Source organism: Saimiri boliviensis, chromosome 16, assembly GCF_048565385.1.
Source record: "Saimiri boliviensis isolate mSaiBol1 chromosome 16, mSaiBol1.pri, whole genome shotgun sequence".
NCBI lineage: Eukaryota > Metazoa > Chordata > Mammalia > Primates > Cebidae > Saimiri > Saimiri boliviensis.
In genome coordinates, this window is record NC_133464.1 from 64,784,327 (window position 1) to 64,795,818 (window position 11,492).

The 11,492-nt window shown below is 43.0% G+C and overlaps 1 non-coding gene across 1 annotated transcript; it reads right to left on the reverse strand.

Moving 5' to 3' along the window:
• Positions 1-9,980: 9,980 nt before the first annotated feature.
• LOC120365840 (small nucleolar RNA SNORA38) lies at positions 9,981-10,104 on the reverse strand. Its single transcript, XR_005580684.1, has one exon. It is a non-coding gene; the product is annotated as a small nucleolar RNA SNORA38 (small nucleolar RNA).
• Positions 10,105-11,492: the final 1,388 nt, after the last annotated feature.

Genomic DNA, 11,492 nt, shown 5'->3' on the forward strand with positions numbered 1-11,492 from the left:
CTCCAACTTTTTTGTTTTTACTCTAATCCCCTTACTTTTTTTTTTTTTTTTTTTTTTGAGACGGAGTTTTGCTCTTGTTACCCAGGCTGGAGTGCAATGGCGCGATCTCGGCTCACCGCAACCTCCGCCTCCTGGGCTCAGGCAATTCTCCTGCCTCAGCCTCCTGAGTAGCTGGGATTACAGGCACGCGCCACCATGCCCAGCTAGTTTTTTGTATTTTTAGTAGAGACGGGGTTTCACCATGTTGACCAGGATGGTCTCGAACTCTCGACCTCGTGATCCACCCGCCTCGGCCTCCCAAAGTGCTGGGATTACAGGCTTGAGCCACCCCGCCCGGCCTAATCCCCTTACTTTTATAGGTAAAATGGGCATTCTTCTTGATAATGCCTTCCAGGTTTTGTGGGGCTTTTTTCCTTTGAACATGATGATACCGTACCACTGCAAACAGTTCACTATTATTATGCAGTTTTACAGTTAGTGATTTCTTTTCGCTATCTTCAGGGGCAGAGTAATTTACTCAGCCTACCTTTTCTTCCTTCTTATGCTTTTTTCCATTTTCTTAAAACTATTAAATTGCTTCCTTGTTTTATTAGAGTCGCAGTAGCAGCTACTTTATACATTCTGATTTTATGTCCTCAAAGGTTGCTGGCTGTAAGTACGGAAACTATCCTAACCAATAATTGGACACTTTGTTACATATTGAAGTGACCGCTCATTTTTTTTCCTTTTCTTGTGGGGCTGTGGCCTTCTTAAATCTTGAAGGAAGTGTGTCACATATCATTATCCTGCTTAAGAGCTTCTAAGAACTATAAAATTACCTCTAAGAGACCAGTCAATATTATTTGTAGATCAGCTGCATAGATGTCAGCATATGGAAAAGTTCTTGAAAATGAATCTAGGATAATAACTCTTCTTTCAGCTCTGGAAGGTTTTTTGTTTGCAAACATACTACATTCATCCCACATTTATTTGTATGTTTATTTAAAACAATGCTTAGGCTGGGTGTGATGGCTCACACCTGTAATCCCAGCACTTTGGGAAGCCAAGGTGAGTGATCACTTGAGGTCAGGAGTTTGAAACCAGCCGTGGCCAACATGGTGAAACCCCATCTTCACTCAAAATATAAAAATTAGCCGGGCATGGTGGCAGATGCCTGTAATCCCAGCTACTTGTCTGGCTGAGACAGGAGAATTGCTTGAACCAGGAGGTAAAGGTTGCAGTGAGCTGAGATCGTGCCACTGCACTCCAGTATGAGCAACAGAGTGAGACTCCGTCTCTAAATAAATAAATAAAACAATGCTGAATTACAATAATAGAAAATGCATTTCCTCTCAGAGGCAGAAAAAAGAAAAAGTTCTGAATTGGGTGCCTATTTGTATTACAAGGTTGGATGATTTTCTTTTTGATATTTTGAAACTGACATTTTCCAGAACAGATTTTTACACTGCAGCTAAAAGCATAATGCTTGAATTTGGTAAGCACTTATTAAATCTCATATAGTTTGTGGTGGTTGTGATGATATGAGACTGAGAGATAAGGAAAAATTTCTCAATAAATGTCAAAATGGGAAATCTCTAAGATATATTGTTTTAAAATTGAAGAGCTAAGGAGATGGAAGATATCAATGAAACAATGTACTGAATTTGACTGGTAGAGCCTGAGGTACTTACTACCTTTAATTACTTGGCAGGGACAAGTGGCACTTGAAATTAATTGCTCATTCTGTCAGACACTGTGTTACTTTGATGTAGACCAGTGGTTCTCAAAGTAGGGCGATCATCTCAATATAGATCCCCAAGCCTTACCCTGAGATTTCAATTTTTGTAGGTATTGGGGTGTGGCCCAGGAATATTTTAACAATCTCCTAGGTGCTTCGGATGATCAGACAGGTTTGGGAAGCACTGATTTAGACTATTGTCTGTGGATCAGAAGCCCCTATGGGGCTTTTTGTTTGTTAAAATTCAGATTGCTGAGCCCTACCTCCCATATTTCTAATTCATAGGTTTTGAGTGGGGCCTGAGAATTTGCATTTCTAATAAGTGTTTAGGAGATGCTGATGTGGCTGGTCCAGGGACCACACTTTGAATATCACTGACATAGACCATCCCCAGGACTCTGGGGCACACTCGACAAAGAAAACTTCCATAGCGAGCTCTTCAGTTTTTGTGGCTCACGTTTTTGCATTTCCTTTTTATGTTCTACTTTGTGATTTCTTTTTTACCCTGGAATGAGCATTAGCTAATGGACCTCTGTCCCAGGGGACGGTTTTGAGAGGAAAGAAAATGATGTCTGTTGACTAGGAAGGTGGTGGTGTAAGGAAAGTATCCCAAAAGCTGTGTAGCTGTGGGCAGAATTCTCGTCCTGTGACCTTGGTTTTGCTGTGATCTGGCAGGTCTCCTCATCTTCCCGAGCTCCAGCCGTGCTTCCTCAGCGTGCTTCCGCCTGCCAGGAGGTGTTTGCTCTTCTCTAAGCCTGGAAAGCTCTTCCCGTTTCCCTATTGTCTTATTGCTTGCTTAAACTTGGGTCTCTGCTTGGTCATCGCTTCCTCAGGAAAGCCTTTGCTGACCTCCCTCCGTGGGTCAGGTCCTCCTTTTATACACACTCAGCACCATGTACTTGCTCATCTCAGCAGTTACCACGGTGGCAGTTTTTTTCTTTTTTTGCGTGATAATTTGATTTGTCTCTCTCCACTAGACTGTAACCTCTGTGCTTTACAGTGTAAAAAACTGTATCGTTTGTGTTTCCTATTGTGTTACGGCCTCAGGCACTGTGCCTGGCACATAGTAGCTGAATGAGCAGCAGTGAATGGGGTCACACTGTACAGAGTGGCAAGGGCAGGGTAGGTACTCCAAACTTGGCTGCATTTCTGCCTGCGGGTTTCTGGAAGATACTGCTATTCTTATAATTTCCTATTTTTTGCTCAGATTCTTTTCTCTTATTTGCCAGAGTCCTGACAATACAAGTACTATTTATTGAGTGCTGACTACACAGGCCAGGCATCTGCTATGATCTCACATTTGACACTGATGGAGGAGGTCAAGAGTCGTAGGCTGCTAACATTTAAGGTAGCATTTTCCCTCTAACATTCTAAAAACCACAGTGTGTGTTGTAAAGATATAATCTATAGATAGAAATAGGTTTTTTAAGTTTTATATGAAGGGAAAACAGCAGAAAGCAATTTTATTTTTAAACTAAGGCTTTTTATATGGAATTGGGGATAGGTGGTGCCAAAGGATAGATAGTAAGGTAATTTCCAACCACTTGCAAACAGGACTGCCCTCTAAGTCTCATAATTGGTAATGCCCAGAAAAGGCACTCACTTAGAGACAGGGTAGTTTAGTTCCTGACCAGAACAAGGCTTGACTAACAATACTTAAATATCCAAACCATATCTATGTCAATAAGAAAGGGATTTGGGGCATGGTGGCTCACACCTGTAATCACAACATTTTGGGAGGCCAAGGCGGGTGGGATCAACTGAGGTCAGGAGTTCGAGACTAGCCTGACCAACATGGTGAAACCCTGACTACTAAAAATATAAGTTAGTCATGTCTGGTAGCACATGCTTGTAATCTCAGCTACTAGGGAGGCTGGGGCAGGAGAATCACTTGAATTTGGAAGGCAGAGGTTACAGTGGACCGAGATCGTGCCACTGTACTCCAGCCTGGGCAATAGAGCAAGACTCTGTCTCAAAAAACAAAAAACAAAAAACTATTAGTGAAACAGGTTTGTTCCATTAAAAAACAAAACAAAACAAAACAAAACAAAACAAAACAAAAAAGGACTGGGGGAATGCTGGCCCAAAGGCTCAACTACTGTTGATAGATCTCTGCTATGGAAACCAATGGAATTATCTAACTAATTACTCTCAGTGGAAGTCCATGTTTACATCCAAGCTCTAGACGAGTGTTGGGAGATAGTTCTTCCAGAGTCCCTCATGCTTCTTTTGTGCTGGACTTTATTTTCGAGGACATTTGCATAGCAAACAGCCTTGGAAAAGAGACATAGTGGCTCTCTGTGGAGCACAGGGCAGGCAAGCTTACATAAAATATACGAATTTCCTAAGACCAGGGTTCCCTCTGTAACTCAATCCACTGTATATGCAGATATCACGTAGTCCGCTTCATGGTATCACGTGGCAGTTGGGGGTTGAGGAATACTGACACTCTGGCTACTACTATGGCCATGAATAGAAAGCCCTCTGTCTCTGACTCAGAGGTTTTGTGCCTTCCAGCATCCATGAAATTGTGGCAGGCTAATTGTGTTCATGCTGGCTCAGATGTCTCTTTCCTCATGACAGTGACATGAGGGACAGATTTCCTTTTGTTTTTTTGCTGACACAACCAATTTCAGAGCCTAACAAGCTGAAGCCCAGCCCTGGGAACAGGAATTAATAAAGATAAAAACCTCCTAGGAGATTGCAATAGCAGCTGCATTCTTAATTGTTCATATGAAAGCAGAAGGAAAGAGTGTTCCTGTATGGGACTTGTATTAGTCTGAGTCCAGTCAGGAGACAGAAACCGTGACAGAAATTCCAACAGGTAGCTTAATATAGAGGATTGTTAGCCAGGTGTTAGGGAAGAGAAAGGCAAGAGGGGATACTCAGGTATCACAGCGGTAAGAATAATAGGAAACAGGCCAGGCAAGGTGGGTCACACCTGTAATCCCAGCAATTTGGGAGGTGGAGGTGGGCGGATCACTTGAGCTCAGGAGTTCAAGACCAGCCTGGCCAACAAGGTGAAATCCCTTCTCTACTAGAAATACAAATTAGCCGGGCCAGGTGGTGCATGCCTGCAATCCTAGCTACTTGGGAGGCTGAGACAGGAGAATTGCTAGAACCCAGGAGGTAGAGGTCACAGTGAGCTGAGATTACTCCACTGCACTCCAGCCAGAGTGACAGTGCAAGACTCTGTCTCAAGAAAAAAAAAAAAAAAAAAAAAAAAGAATAGGAAACAGCAATCACCTCTGGGGCTGGGTGAACAAAAGTCAGAGACAAAGATTTTTTGAAACTTAGAGGCTTGGAGCAGGCCCTGCAGGGTGGGGACTCAGCCCTTGGGGCTAGGAAGGTCCCCCTTGGCTGGCCCGGATGCTTCATGCTGAGGAGGGGATGCCAGCCAGTTATCACCGGTGTCTCTGAGCAGGGAGACAGGGAGGAGGTGGTGAGGCTGATTCTGGAAATGTTGGAAATACTGGAAGCAACTGCTGCTGCCGGGATGAGGTGTTGTGATCTTGGCCACTCTTAGGAACAGGAAGCCAACAGCTCCCTTCCTCTACTGCCCCTTCTGGCAAAGCCAGGGAGAGCCATCTGCCAAAAGGAGCCTGGGCTTCAGGATCCCAGTCCCAGCATCCCAAAGGATAAAAAATAATCAGCACAGGATTTTAAAAGGCTGTTGGACTACAGGTTAGAAAGTGGGAGGAGGGAATGGCCTGAGAGGGAGTTGGCCAGTTGCCTAGGGGGTTCTCCAGCAAAAACTTGAACTTGAATCTTTCTTTAGGTCGGGGAAGGGAGCAGCCAGGAGCAGCTGACTTGGTAACACGGTGATTACGGGACTATTTTGTAGGGCATGCTGGAGGGAGGCAGGAAGAAACAAGTTCATATGCTGTAGGGGAGATGGTCCCATTAGCTACTTTTTAAGATTGCATACAATTTTATGGGCTTCACAGAGAACTGTGCAAATTCTCATGTCTGTCCCCCACCCTGATAATGACTGCTATCTTTTAAGAGAAATAACTCAGCAGATGTTTGATTATATCTCACCCACTGTTTGTGGCCCACATGACTTCACATGAACTGATTTGTAAACCATGAAGCAGGATGCAAATGAGAAGTGGCATTTATTATTTGTATCCTTTCTGGCCATTGGCTGAGTTCCAGGGAGATGATGATGGGTTTTTGTCTTCTACAGAGATTTCAGATGAGATCAAGATTACAGCGAGTAAACCCTCAGAACTTACAAAATTAACAGAATAGTTTCACACTCTTCAGATTTGGCATTTACACATAATGGCCCTCCTGACCACTCTTGTTGAATCTAGAATTTGAACCCAGATAAACTAGGTGAATATCTTAAAAGAGAGCATTAGTGCATGTATTGTTGCAGTATAAAAATAGCTGTGGACTGATTTTAGCCATGTATATATTTGAAAGTTTTATAATGGACAGTTTAAAAAATTATTTTGCTTGTTTTTGTTTTTTTTTGAGATGAAGTTTTGCTCTGTCACCCAGGCTGGATTGCAGTGGCACCATCTTGACTTACTGCAACCTCTGCCTCCTGGGTTCAAGTGATACTCCTGCCTCAGCCTCCTGAGTAGCTGGAATTACAAGTGCGCACCATCATGCCTGGCTAATTTTTGTATTTAATAGAGAAAGGGTTTACCATGTTGGCCAGGCTGGTCTTGAACTCCTGAATTCAGGTGATCTGCCCACCCTGGCCCACCAAAGTGCTGAGATTACAGGCGTGAGCCACCCGTGCCCAGCCATATATTTATTTTAATTGAATAGAACTTATTATAGTGCTGGTACTGGGTACTGGGCAAAACCTTGAACCACATCAGGCTTTCCTGGTAGATAATCTGAGGTGCTTCAGGAGCCAATCTGAATCTAGGTAAGGGCATTGCCATATTGCGATGCTATTACGTTCGCCTTTATTATGCTTACCCAATTTATTTTGTAGTTCTGATTGTGAATGTGGAAGGCTGATTTCATTCTTTTTATTGCCATGTGGCTTTAGTTTAATAGCTATCATAGGTGAAAATTTAATTAAGTCAGTACCTGGGTTTCATTTACAGATCTAGATACTGATTTAATTAAATTCTCATCTATGATAACTATTAAACGTTATTTAATATTTATATACATATAACATCAGGTGTTATATATAATTTTATCCCTCCTCAAACAGAGCTGGGAAACTGTTTTTCCAAATGTAGAGGATGCACACAGTTCTGAAATGCCTCTGCTGTGTTTCTAAATTTAAAATAAAAGAGGGCCTGAGGAGAGAAAGCTATCACCCAGGGCCAAGCAGATGATGGGAAACTCTTCTGTCTGATTGACTGGCATTGCTCTCGGTTTTTCGAAGGCATAGCTCTGTCTTTTATCCTTCAGAACCATTTACTAAGCACTTCTCTGCATGTGGCACCATCCCAGGCTCTGAACGGTCTTGGGAAGCAAACATAGCCACTGTTATTTATGTTAATACCCCATGATAAATATGTGTACCTGTAAACAAGGACCCATAAACAGTAGAGAGAAAAGGGAAACCGGAGTTTTTTTCAGAGGAAGCTAGCATCAGAGACTGCATGAAAGTTATTTTCTTTCTTTTTTTCTTTTTCTTTTTTTTTTTTTTTTTTGAGATGGAGTCTCACTCTGTTGCCCAGGCTAGAGTACAGTGGTGTGATCTTAGCTCATTGCAATCTCTGCCTACTGGATTCAAACGATTCTCCTGCCTCAGCCTCCCAAAGAGCTGGGATTATGGGCATGTGCCACCATGTTAGCCAGGCAGGTCTTGAACTTTTGACCTCAGGTGATCTGCCCACTTTGGCCTCCCAAAGTGCTGGGATTACAGGCATGAGCCACTGAGCTGGGCCGAAGGTGATTTTCAAAAGGATTTTAAATATAAAAGAGATGTCTTGCTCAAATAGGTGAGGTAGGAGGGATGCTACAGTGAGGAAAAATGAAGGGAAGATTTAGCGTTGTTGGGCCTTAGGAGAGGGGTGAGGGCTGGCAAGTGGAAGAAGAAGTGAGGGGACACTGGATTATACCTTGTCATGCAGAGGAGTTTTGAAGGAGCGGGAGACTGCTGACCCTCTTGGAAATTGAGAGACTGTGTACACAAATGGGCAATGGCTGGACCACATGTAAAAATGGAGCTCTGGCCCACAGCCTGCAGCAACCTGCCCAGGAAACACCCCTGTCTCCACAATAAACAGCCCAGGGAGCCAGCCTGCTCTGTCAGACTTGGAGGAAGTCACACTGCTATCTCTAGAACAATCCAGGAAGCTAAACAGTAGCTTCTGTACTAAGAAGCTCCAGGACGTGATTAATAACTTACAGCTTCTTTAATTTTTTTTTTAAAATGGATTTTTTTTTTTTTCTTTTTGAAACAGGGTCTTCCTCTGTTACCCAGGCTGGAGTGCAGTGGTGCGATCTCGGCTCACTGCAACCTCCGCCACCCGAGTTCAAGCGATTCTCCCTCCTCAGCCTCCTGAGTAGCTGGGATTACAGGTGTGTACCACCATGCCCAGCTAATGTTTATTTTTAGTAGAGAAGTGGTTTCGCTGTATTGGTCAGGCTGGTCTCGAACACCAAACCTCAGGTGATCCGCCCGCCTCAGGCTCCTAAAGTGCTAGGATTACAGGCGTGAGCCACCGCACCTGGCCTGAGTTAGAGTCTTGCTCTGTAGCCCAGGCTGTAGTGCAGTGGTGCAATCTTGGCTCGCTGCAGCCTACACCTCCCAGCTTCAAGAGATTCTTGTGCCTCAGCCTCCAGAGTAGCTGGAACTACAAGAACATCCCATTGCACCCCGCTAATATTTAAATTTTTAGTAGAAATGTATTTTTTATCATGATGGCCAGATTGGTTTTGAACTCTTGGTCTCAAATGATTCGCCCTCCTTGGCTTCCCAAAGTGCTGGGATTACAGGGCATGAGCCACTGCACCCGGCTCTAATTTTTGTTCTTACTTTTAATTTAGGACCAACCAGGGAAAGCCAGATATGCCCCCACTAACCAATCCTGTAAGATGTTCTTCTTCTAGTTAGCCTGCCCCTGTGCAGGCAGCCTCAAATCAGGGCACACCTGAAACCTGACCTTTTTCCCACTTTAAATCTTTCCCGCTCCTCTGCTTGCTTTGGAGTCTCACCAAAACACAAGTGATGGTGGCTGTCTCCTTTGCTATGGCAAGTTCTGAATAAACTACTTTAATTTTTCTCATTCAGTTGGTCTTTGTTTATTTCCACAGGAATATTGTTGCTGCTGGTTCTGATTCATCTGCTGCATAGCTTCTGTCTTGCATTTTTGCTTCTCCTCTGAAAAGCATTGTTCCTTGTGCAACGTTTTTTTCCAGGGAAATAGGGGAAAAGGCTAACAGCAATGCAGATGGGTATTGATTGTTTACTTGTAGGTAGAGTGGAAAGACCCTGAGCTTTAACAGAACAGGCAATGGGAGACAGTGCTGTTCTGATGCAGTCTGAATAGTCTCCTTTTTTTTTTTTTTTGAGATGGAGATTCGCTCTTGTTACCCAGGCCGGAGTGCAATGGCGCGATCTCGGCTCACCGCAACCTCCGCCTCCTGGCTTCAAGCAATTCTCCTGCCTCAGCCTCCTGAGTAGCTCGTATTACAGGCATGCACCACCATGTCCAGCTACTTCTTTTTTGTGTGTTTTTAGTAGAGACGGGGTTTCACCATGTTGACCAGGATGGTCTCGATTTCTTGACTTCGTGATCCACCCACCTCGGCCTCCCAAAGTGCTGGGATTACAGGTGTGAGCCACTGCGCCCGGCCCTGAATAGCCTTTTAATTTTAAAGGATTGCTAAGAGGAGATTCAGTTCCTCTTGGGCCAGTAATGAGCAGCTGACTTAACTTGTACTCAGTAGTACATCCCAGTCTCCTTTATAAAACTACTATTCTGAGAAGAGTTCCAAAGAAAGATACTGTTCAACAGTTTCTAATGGTAGGGAACTGTCTATCAACTGCTTAGAAATTAACTGCATGTTCTAGTGAACGGCCCCCTCTCCAAATCACATTTGCTTAACAGTTTGAGGCAATAATTACTTATCTTGCTTTCTAAGTTGTCAATTTTCAGTCATATACCCCTAACACTAGTATAAAGGAAATCATAATATACTGACTGTAAGAAAAATTTCAACTTGTCCTTAAGTTTTACAACTAGATTGTATACACTGCTGAAAGTCCTAGCATTCAGACCTTTGGGTCAAAGTTGCCTTTCTTGGTGTAAGGTCTTCTTTTTTTTTTTTTTTTCTGTATGAGATTGGTTGATCATGAAGCTCCAAGGGGCAAGCTGGCCTCAGAGTTTCCCAAGTCCACATTTCTTTGCCTCCAATTCTTAGGTGTCCAAAGACAGGGAACCTCCTTTGTAGGAGGGTGGTGTAAGGTCTTTTAGGCCAACTGACTGTGACATGGATGGCATGGTAACCTCTGTGACCTGCATATACACTGCAGATGAGTTCCTGGAACTAGAAAGTCTGAAGTAACTGGAAAACCACAAAAAGGGGAAGAATGACCAACCCCTGTTCCTTATATGTGATAGCTATTGTTTTTATATCAAGCACTGTCAAATATATATTGGGTACCATGATGAACATTAAACTTGGCATAATCCCTAGCCATGGACCTACTGATGAATATTGAGATATATTACCTCATGAGGAAAGAATAAAATGAGTTTAGAAAGCTCACTCCCCTCTGAACTACTGCTGAGATGTTCAGAAATGAACCAGAAATAGTTTTAATCTGCCATATATGGTCCAACTTGATTTCAACCTAGCACCTAAGGAGCAAAGTAAATTAATTGAGGGTCTCAGTGGGCCATAATTTCAATATTTGAGCAATTGCAACATGGAACAAGAAACGATAATGGTGGGCAGGTTTTCTGGATGCCAGGTCATGAAGTCCTTGTGCTCACAATTCCTTAGTGTATTCAAGAAAAACAAGAAAAGCTCATCTCATCCCACATCTGAGCCCTGCTAGGAGCACACAGATGAGGATGAATATGACGATGGTCTGGTAAAGCTCTTCCTTTCTCGTTTTGTGCTATCAGATCAGGTGAAGCGATGGTAGGGGAAGAAAGATCGTGTGTGTCAGCGATATCAGGAGACAGGGATGTAGTTTCTTGTTTTATGTTGTTGTTACTTAAATATTAAAGTTGTGGCCTTCTGACTCTCAATTAGTTTGCTTTGCCACTTAGGTGCTAGGTAGAAACCAAGACTATTTCTCTGGGATGGATTGATTCATTATTGAATGAAGGAATGAAGCAAGCCATCAATCATGCAAACATGCCGTGAGTGCTGACGATGTGCAAAGATGCCACGCTGTGGAGATGTTTTTACCTAGCTAAGGAATAGTTCTCTCTTGTTACATGCTGATTTAAGGAAAAAGTTACTTTTATGGGAGGATGGCCAAAGAAATCAAGATATTTTTAAGCAGTTCATTAAGTTGGTGCAAAAAGTCTTACATGAAAAAACATAAATATTTTAAAAAGAGATTCATTAAGTAATTAAGCCCAGATGCAATACCTGGATTTGAATCCTGCTTCTGCAAGTTACTTAATCTCCTATGTTTCTGTTTTCTAATTTGTCAAATGGGAATAATATTTGGTACCTCATTGGGCCATTGTGAGAATTAAATTATTACTATATTAAAATGCTGATTAAGTCATTATGTGTGCCAAGCACTGTGCTGAAAGCTGGGAATACCAGACTTTGCCATGAGGGAGCTTACTGTCTACCACAGGGAGGGATCCAGGGAACCACA